Below are 10,800 nucleotides of genomic sequence, written 5' to 3'. Positions count from 1 at the left end.
GTGCAGCGGGAGGAATTTGTTACTCTGACTATAAAACGAAGAACTGCTTATTCTTATACACACACGCACACACACACTCTCTCTCTTTATATATATATAATCTACAATAACTCGTACGGTATGAATGTATTAAAAACGTAGCTACTGTTAAACGGTTGCGGAAAGAGTTAGATCTTATTTTTATCAGATTTTCCTCCATGTGTTTAAAAATGAGCAGGTCAGTCTCGGACAGCTCTGCTTTGTAATATAAAGTCTAGGACGCTTTATGATATAACTATCCTCAACAAAGCTCCGTAGAAGCTGTCGAAGTGCAATATTACAGTTATAAATAAAAACAGAAGCGGGAAAAGCAGCTTGTCATTGCGTTGAGTTTGTGTCGCCTTTCTTAAGGAGGGAGAAGTGGATGGGTTTTGAGCCGCAGTGGGGAACACCTGACGCCTCTGTTAAGGAAATAGGTGGTGTGTGCTGCCTGGCCTCTGTTATTTGAGACAGAAGGTCTTTTCGCTCTAATGTGATCCCAGCAGATGAAGACGCTCATCTATCCTCGCTGCGCTCACTGAGCTGCATGTGTGATCGGACTCACCATTCAGAGGAAGACTCTCTCCACCTGTCTCCTCCCCTTTCTCTCTCTTTCCTTTTCTCTCTCTGTCTCTTCACTCCAGTCAGTTTTCTTATAGACAGGAAAACTCTCCTCATTGTCTTTTCGTTGTTGTTGCTGTTACCCTGGTGGGTATATTTTTAAAATGTCTGACATAACAATTACTTTTCTCACAAGTGCCAAGAGATTGACTGAAAAACCCCCCACATTTATGTGGTGACAGTATTGTTGAACTTAATTCTGGTAAAGGAGTTAGAAGTGGGCAGATTCCTCTCTGGACTCTTATTGGAAGCAGAAAGGAAATTGGGATGGGGTCAACAAGGGCCAGTCCCTGGCTGAAGCAGGCAATGTTTTAATAGTCAGGTCTACGTTATTTCTTAGAATAACGTCAAACGAGATAAAAATGTTGCATTAGTTCCATATTTACTTCCTGTCGTCACTGATGCATAGCATGCCATAACAGGTGTTCCAAATAAATACTCAATTTCTACACCTCATTATCAATATACTGTCTGAACACTGTTCAGAACAATATGCACTGAGGGAGCCATCTTGCTCTGCGCAAGAAATAATTAAATATTTCAGTTTTATGTATTATTTGAGTCTGGAGGATCTTTTATTTTGAAAATCCTTTAACCGGATTCTCTCGGTTACTTGCGCACCAACACTGAGCCCACAAGCAGCAAAATGAGTAAGAAACAGATCAGGTGTCTTTGGAAAGTTTCTTTGCAAAGAGAAAAGGCCCAGAGAAGAGACAGGAGAATGGATTTATCCTGGATCGGTAGGTGATTCCCACATTACAAGCCGCTCTGCGTAACAAGCAGCGACCGGCTGCTAATGAGGCAATGAAGCTTCAAACTGCTTCGCCACATAGAGACCAAGCAGACTGTACTCAAGCAACACCTTGGGTGTCATTGTCTCTCGTCACTCCCCGATGGGACCGTCTTGCTGCAGAGAAACAAGCTCAGGGCTCACGTTAGTCATTATTGTGAGTTAAAATTTTCATGAAAGTAAAATGTTCGTTTTTGTGGCGCATCTGTATCTTATTTTGAAGGGATATGTAAACGTTACCATAACGACCAGAGTCAGAGAGCGTTTGGGCAGTGGTCAAGGAGATGAGTAGAGCTTGTGATCTTAAGTCTGGTTTAGACAGCAAGATTTAAGAATGTCGGCCGATTCTCCAAATCTCTGTGACCACAGAGCTGATAAAAGTCCAATCGGTTCGTGTTCAGCCACAAAGCAGGAGCAACACACACACGAACCAATCCCACTCACGAACATCCCGATTCCAGAGGATAATCCAGTAAAACCCCCAACATAGCCTACGGGAATTTAGAATGACCAAACACGGATGATGATGTAGAAGCAATAGTGATAGTTTGTGGAGTCATTTTAAGAGATAAGAGGCGTAACAAAAAGAAAAGGATTCTCCTCTGTTCTTACGTCACCGCGCTTTCTGATTGGCTACCTGTTACATTCGACAGGCTATGTTATCGTCCCCAGCCAGGGAAAACCTCACAGGCTGCGATAAAAAGGCCAAGACAACCCAAATTGGGCATATTGAGGCTTTAGCCGGAACACCAACATGCAGAAGCTTTATCTGATGGTTCATCCCATCCCTCTCCCCTCCCCCACGGACCGCAGCAAAATTTCCAAATCTTGACCGGTCTAAAAAGGTTGGGGACCACTGGTTTAGGAGACCAAGAGAGGACTGGTTAACAGGAAATGTGGTAGCATATGTCATGTTCAGGTGGCTTATCTCATTTTTCCTCGGAGGTGAGACCTCTGGTATGTTTCTTCCTTCTTCATAACTGGTTGGCACACAGAAGGGCCTATATCCTAATCTGCCCAACTTTTAAAAGAACTCATCAACTATTCCTGCAATAGTTGATGAGTAGTAACATCTGGAACCTGGTTTCCAGATCACCAATGGTGTGGTTAGTGGTCTGGCCACACCATGGCGATAAAAAATTAAAAATTCAATTCATAATTCAATGTAAATGAACAAAATTGGATTCATGGTTTACAGCTTCCATGCAAGCTAAGACGGATACTCATTGTTTCCAAATGTCCAGCCTTCACTTCAGACAGGAGACTGTTCTATTGTTATTTTATAAATATTGTCGGAATTTCTGTAGGTAGACACATTATAGAATGACCTCCTCGGTCACCTGAAACGCATCAAATTGAAAATATATTGAAAGAATTGAAGATTCAATAAAAGGACCTCAGGCTGCATCAATGTTTTAAGACAATTTATATGAACAAATGGGTCACTTTTACACCTGAGTAGTGCAGGCATCTAGTTTCTCTATTTAGAAGACATTATGAAGCTGACAATACCGAAAAGGCTTTCCACAAAGTATTGATATTTGTGTATATGTGTTCAAACTAATTTCCTGTGTCACACATAACTTTTTGTGGACTATTTTGTTCAATTTATTTGTATTGTTTGCAGCTGGATAAGTTGCTTCCAGCTCTGACGTAGGACCTGTAGTTATAAGGTTCTTTCTGCAGACTTCTGAAGAAACCAACTGATATGAAAAAAAAAGATTCATTCTATTTTGGATCCAAAGCTCCTAGACATGTTGTGTGTCTTCTCTCTGCAGCTGGAGAAGTGAGCATGCTGCCTCCACTATGACACTCTCCCAGGTTGTGGGTCAAAAGCTGCAGTTTTGTTCTGATCTGGGAGTTTTAAAGAACCCTCCTGAAACAACTCCTATTCTGCTCGGAACAGAGTTAACAGTGCTAAATCAACAGTTATCATACCAGCCCATGTATTCAGACTTTCATGTCTAGATAGTTGCAATTTTTTAAAGAAATTAGCTGCTTACCTGCTTTCAGACAAAAAAACATTTAAAGATGGTTTTAGGTCAGTCAGTTTAAACAGACTGACCTAAAACTGAGCTGTTCAATTCTTAATGATACCACATACATACAGTATCACATGACAAACAAAACCACCAGGAATCATATGAAAGGAATCTGTCCAGGATGTCTTGGTTTATAATTAAGATGGATATATCAAATGATTCTATTGGCTAGATTTATGTTTTTGCATCTGCCTGAATAATATGTAGTTGCGACCCTGATAAAAACACAGGACAGGAACTGCTGCTAAGCAAGGACTAGCACTAGTTTAGCAGCCCAACCTCTTTTTCCACTGTCTGGTGGAAAAAGAAGTTGGGTCATTTAGAGCAGAAAACTGAACAAGCCAAAATGTGTTTGGGGTTGTTATTCACTGTGATCTTCATTAGATTAAGGATCTACAATATATCAGCTTTGCCATTGGTATCAGCCACTGTTAGTCATTTTTAGCATATCCATATCAGTATGATAACTGGCCCAATGTTACAAGGTTAGCTGGTACACAAATTTAGATCATTTGTGTACTCCTGCATGAACAACACAGGACTAACTTTATCTTCACATGCTTCAGCTCATTGAGGTTGCATCATAGGGGAACGACTGTTGGAGGCTGAGGTACATTGTATAAAGTGGCCTGCACTTTCTCCAGACCTGAGTCCCATAGAAGACCTTTTGGATAAGCTTTGTGATAGCTATGTAGAGCCTCAAAAGTCTGTACCGGACAACCTTAATGGCCTGAGGGTCGGCCTTGTTTTCAAACAGTGACTGATGCTCAAGGGCCCATGACAGGTTATTTTGTACCACCCACTGTTGTTGGCAATGGTTTTAATACATTGTTTGAGATGAGGAACTCACCATTGCATGCTTCTACTTAAATACCATACTTTCAACTTTAATTTGCATTCTCACATTTACAGCACATGATGTCAAATGCCCAGCATTATTTTTATGTAGCCACACAAAATAGATGTTTAACATTTCATATTCCTCTGAACTGGCAACCACCCCACCAACAGCCCTGCAACAGCCCCTAGCTTTGCTTTGAGAAACTCTAATAACCTACAGTTCTTCTTTTCTCTCCTGACACAAAGTATTGGACTAATAAAAAGATCCAATCGAGCTGATTGAGTAGAAATAAAAACACATTGCTCGCCTCTCTGCCAGCCTGCAGTTTAAATTGGTTTGCAGCTCTAACCAGCAACTGCTAATGAAAATCACTGTTAGCGAGCCTCGGTTTATATTTTCTTTCTTAGCTTGTGTTTATATGTGTTTGTGTGCTACAAAATGAATTAACTGTTGTACAAATAGGTTTAGAGGAGACAAGCTGGGTTCTGTTAAAGAATCAAGCCTGATTAGAGACTGTTTGATGTGATGTGTCTTTACCATTGGCAGTTATAACCATATAACTGCCAATGGTTTAAGTGTAGAGTTTGAATATGAACAATTATTGAGTTTGGATTTGGGGTGTTTACAACACAGGCAGGGTTTATTCAGTTCTTTCTTTATTTGTGAACTGTGAACTGGTAAAATATAGCAGACAAAATCAGGACAGGGACAGTCAGCCTACACACCAACCAATCATCCACTCCATTAGGCACACCACTTTTATTGAGTTGGACCCCATTTTTCTTAAGATTTGCCTTAGTTCTGTCTGGTGTAGTAACATTATTCAAAAATTTAGAGATTTATTGTGTTTGATATAATTACATTTCCTCCAGATTTAAATATATACTTCCCATTCTTCAGGGATTTGGATTCACATAATGAAAGATTTCTTAACAGTTCCAGAGAATGACTGGATCTGTGAATCTACACACCAACCCTGTTTGCCATTTGCCTCAGTCGTCCGGTTTGTTTGGGGAGGTGTGAATGTACAATCGAACGCTGATGTGGAGCATAAAAGTGAATTCTGGTGCAGTTTGAATGTGTATGTGAATGCCAAGCGGACCAGAGACCGGTCCAAAAGCAGGAAGTGAACTGCAGTGTAAGTGTCTATGTGGTCTCTGCCTCATCTAATGCTCATACTGGGTTTATTACTGAAGAGGGTTAGATTGACCCTCTTCAAACTAAGAGGGTCAAACTAACCCTCTTAATTTGACCCTGTCTGGACAAAAGGCAAATCCTACAACAGCTAAAATCTGACATCATTCAATTTTTGTTTACATTTTCAGAGGAAGGAAATTACACTCAGTGTCTTTTTCAAAGGTTTTTTGTGTTGTTTCCTTCAGCAGTTCTTGGTGCAGCGCCACCACGGGCAAGGGGGTAAACAGGTTGCTCTAAGGGTTTGGGTTTTGGACAGTGCAGTGTGAAAGCACACCACCAACTGAAAATGAAACAGACATTCATCTCCAACTAAACCAAGTCTACCAGACTATTAGGTGTGAAAACACCTAATTATGCTGGTATGTACCCCAATAAGCGGGTGTTTTCATTAACTGTTTCCCACCAAAATGTTGGAAAAGAAATAGACACGTAGCTTCGGTATCCAGAGAGATGCAGTCATCTCTCTCTTGCTCTTCATTTCCAGCTGAAAATCACGGTTAAATTTCTCTTCTCTGTAATCTAACTAATTTTGTTACCCTCCTAATTTTCTCACTCTTGGAACATTGATGGATGGGGTCAGGCTGCTTTTTCTCAGGTCAGGTCAAAGGTTTAACCAGAGACTCAGCTTTCTGCTTTGCAAATGTAATGGGAGCTGAAATATTAGTCCTAAACTCCTGCAGACGCCCCCGACGCCACAGCACAGATGATGAATTATCTGCTAGGAAGAATTACAGATGGAGCATTTTGAAGTGATGCACACATAAACTTTTCACTCCTACGCATGCTCATCTGCTCACCTCCACATGCAAATGATTGATAATAGACATCACTGACATTAGGTTTATTGCTTCTTTTACCTAACTCCCACCAGCACACTTCGTTATATGCTAATGATTGATCGGGGTCTTCGGTTGATGCTGGCATCATCACTGCTTTTATTTATTCTGCCATTCAGAGTGGCTCTTGGCCTCTCTCCATCGAATATCAAATAGTTTTTTAAATGTATTTTGACGACTGATGTGAAAATGCAATCAGGCTAAAACTATGAATCCATTTAAGGAATGCACTCCTTCATATACATATGGTAATAAAACTACCATTGTAACAATCAGCAGGACGTATTGAAGCTGTGATGGGTGTTACATGAAGGTCATTCATCATAAACTTTTGATTGTTTTTGAAACATTTGTAATTCCACTAATTATCACCTTAATAATGTCCAACTTTTATGTTTCCAGATGAATATGCTTGTAAGATTCAGATTCTGAAATTTCTCACTGAAAATAACTGAAAACATTTAATAGTATTCTTTATATGTTTCTTTTAAATTTTATTTTCAGGTTCCTATAAACAATTTGGAACTGTCTTCTGATAACATGGTCAATTGGTCAGTTTATAATTGGAGCACTTTTCATGCACAGCAAAGGCAACAAAACTGTTTATAAAAGATCAAAACAGGAGATAATATAAACATAGAAATATAATTTTGTGTAAAGATAACAATGAGACAAAAGGAAGCAATACTCAACACTAAACTGTAATCTTAAATGATAATAATAATAATTATAATGTAAGTGCATTGAACAAAAACTTAGTTTTGCACTGCATCATTAATTATATAGTATATTTACCTTTATTTATTATATATAGATATAGAATTATATAATGACAAATATTTAGCCAAACTAAAAATGCAACATAAGTAAATGCATGTCATAGCTTTAAAACTAATAAAATAAGTTGTTTTACCACCAATATCAGCAAGAAGCATTGATGTTTTTAAAAACCATCAGTTTTTAAAAAACAGTGATGGTCTCAGCTGCTCTTATGTCTCCAGAACAGCTCTTCCACAATTGAGGGACAGAATAAGAAAATTATTCCTCAGGATGGGTTCCTGGGTTTTAAAATTTTAATTGAGTTTTTGTAAACCAGTCATACAGGAGATCAGGTCAAACCCAGTGTGGGCAGGAAAAATGTTCCTGATATTGTCTATTGCTGTCTGTCATGTCCTGTAACAAGTGCCTGTGCTGCAAGATCATGGGGACAATGAAGTTTACTACTGCTTCTAATAAGATGACAAATTAGCCTGCACAGGTATAGACAGTGGATGGATGGGGATTTATGTGACAGGCAAAGAAGTGTATAACTGTAAAATGAAAAATAACAAGTGGTTTTCAAAATTTTTTCCAACAAAAATCTGAAAAGCTTGGTATGTTGCGTATGTATTAATATTTAGTTCCCTTTATCTCTTTAAATCTCGGGCTTGAGGGTTGGTGTCCTGTCACTTTTAGATGTAGAAGTAGCAGGAAACCACCGGAGGATCTAGTGCATCTCCATCTGCCTTCAGAATCACTTTGTCCTGTCTGTGGTCCAACTGTTCTGTGAGGTTAAGACTTGATTGATTTGATTTCTCATTATTGTGACCTTTCTTATTATTTATTAATTATTCTAAAACATCTGTGCTGTGGTAAGAGCTCCCAGTTTAGGATTAGCTTCTGTGCTTCTATGGCTACCTTTTCTGTCTCTCCAGCTGTTTTTCTATTGCTGTCTGAATATCCTCCTTTCTCCTGTTCTCTGTCAGATGTTTAATTAGTCCTCTGCCTCCTTTGGTTGTAATGGTAAGTATAATAAATATTGTATCTTTGGATATAAGGATGCTGGAATTAAAAGCCTAGTTATTGAAAAACCAGGACATAGTTAAAGTCCATTAGCCGGTACAGAGCCACCAAGCGCAGGTTCACGTAGCAGAACCTGCCAGCCGGGTCATCAGGTCATCAGGTCATCAGGTCATCAGCAGGTTCCTACCTGCTGGTTCCTACAGCAGGTAGGAACCAGGATCCTGGATCCCATCCCAACCCGTCTGCGATTCTAACAGAACTGTCTTATTCAAAAACATGAAATAGCTCTAGCTATTTCAGTCAAGACAAGATTAAATAAAAGCATGAATTATCATTTGTGACCCAGCCTTTGACTCTGCAGTGAAAATTTTGAAATATTTCTCAGCTGAAAAAAGCATTTTCAAAGAACATAACAAAAGCAAAGATATTACCAACGAAGAGCCCAGTCCAATACACCAAGAATTAATGTTCATCTCCTGGGGAAATAGTCTGGGTTGTCACACAGCCACCGTTTGATATTGAGGAAGACATATTTAAATATTCAGTTAGCTTAAAAGAACAGTAATGCTGAATATCAGCAGATAAATAAGAAAATTGCCTGATTATTTGGCCTAAGGGGAGAACTTATGAGATTCCGATTTAACACATTTGTATGTTGCAAAATATTGATCAGACCATAATCTTTCCACTAAATACCTAGAAAAATTTATAACACACAAAAAATACTTTCTATGATGCCTTCATGATGGGTAAGATGGCTGAGTATTAGTGTAAAGCTGAGATGACCTTCCTACTGTCCGTTAAACAGAGGATGATGTGGATTCATACAAGTTCTGGACAATAAAAGTTTTGACATTTAAAGCCTTTAACTAATCAGTCCATCTGCATTTTTGCCCCTTGTCTCTGACTTAACAGTCAGAGAAGAGATAATTTAAGCACCCTGTCTGTTTTATGTACGGTAATCATATGTGATCTTTTGGACAGGGAGCCGGTCATCTCGTTAATTTGACCGTCAGTACGCCGCCAGGCCTTCCTCCCCCGTCCTCCTCAAATCAGGCCACTGCCTGAAGAGTAATTGCCGAGCCACCATGCTTCGATGCGCTCGACCTTTACGACCTTAAAAGCCATTTCCATTTTCTGACCACAAAAAAAGAACATATCTCGTTAATTGCAAAAAGGCAAATATTCTCCCTCCTCTGCTCTCGCTTTTCCTTCCACAGTATTTGATTTCCCTTTGAAGGCAAAACACTAAAAAGCATTTCCATTTTCATTCATCAATGCTTATCAGTCATCTGAAGGCCCCTTCAGCAACAATCAGCATCACAGCTCCAACCGAGAGGGACGCAACAAGGAGAAACTATCAACAAGCGCGAGAAGCAATTTGCTTTAATGTGGAGTGTTTTGTTGCTTCTAAATGCTATTTTTTTAATCCTGACAGGCCTGCTCTGATTCTTTCTGAATGGAAGGGAAAAGTGTCAGACCCCGCTTTATGATGACGTTAAACACATTATGCAGCCTGCTCAATGAGAAGATGAAAACATTCAGATCGACCATCACCAGGTCACACTGGGATTTTTGGATGTTGTAGTGTTGATCTCCAATTCTGAAAGAAATTTAAGAAATTATTTGCGTCTTGTCATCAGTGATCTGTGGTTGTCATGGTGACGCTCAGTCACAGCAGTCTATACCTAAGAATAATCTACAAATCTACAAGTGTGAGAAAATTGTATGTAAATATTGTGAGCGCTGCTGCAAATACTGTGCTTTTCCCAGCTCTGCTGTCTCACTCTCAGTTTCCTGTCACATGTGTAAAGAAGGTAACATGTATACTGTAGGTGCATGTAGATGTTTTAGTTCTGATGATAATTGTTCTTTAGACATTATCATCTCTTGACTCTCAATCCATCACACAGGAAAGTCCAAGGAGTATTTTGGAAAGTCCAGTTACCCTAACATGTGATTTTGCAGTGTGTTATGAAGCTGCAGTTTCTGGACAGAACCCAAACATGCACAGGGAGAACATGGAAACTCAAGGCAGAATGTCTCCTGATCAGATTGCTATGTAGTGATTTGCAAAACTATTTATACCTTTTCAACTTTTTCCACTTTATATGCTATTGTCACAGAATTTAATGCATTTCATTAAGATTTTATGTGAGAGACCAAAACTAGTGCATAAATGTGAAGAAAAGTTGATGGCATTTATTTAGTTTAGGGAGTCGGCCATGTCTTGGTAGGTTTGTAGTTGTACCATATTCTTATTTTAGGTATTTGATTGGTTCTTTGAATAACTTACTAAACAAGAATTTCAAAAAAATGAGATATTTTAAAACATAACCGTGTTTTAAAACTATCCAAAACTTCATCTATAACTTGTTGACTGTGTTTCTTTGTATCCAGATGCTTTTTGTTTAGGTATGAAATGAGAAAACTCAAGAGAAAAACCAGATCAAAAAATGATCAGAGCAGCAGAATTAGAGCCATGGAGTTAAAAAGAAGAAGGCTGGTTCAGTGCTGGTTCTGATTTGGTTCTGTTCTGTTCTAGTTCCGGTTCTGTTCTAGTTCCGGTCCTGATCTGGTTCTGTTCTGTTCTAGTTCTGATCTGGTTCTGTTCTGTTCTAGTTCCGGTTCTGTTCTAGTTCTGGTCCTGATCTGGTTCTGTTCTAGTTCTAG

Source organism: Poecilia formosa, unplaced genomic scaffold (assembly GCF_000485575.1).
Source record: "Poecilia formosa unplaced genomic scaffold, Poecilia_formosa-5.1.2 Scaffold189, whole genome shotgun sequence".
NCBI classification, from domain to species: domain Eukaryota; kingdom Metazoa; phylum Chordata; class Actinopteri; order Cyprinodontiformes; family Poeciliidae; genus Poecilia; species Poecilia formosa.
Note: the sequence above shows the minus strand (reverse complement) of the source record.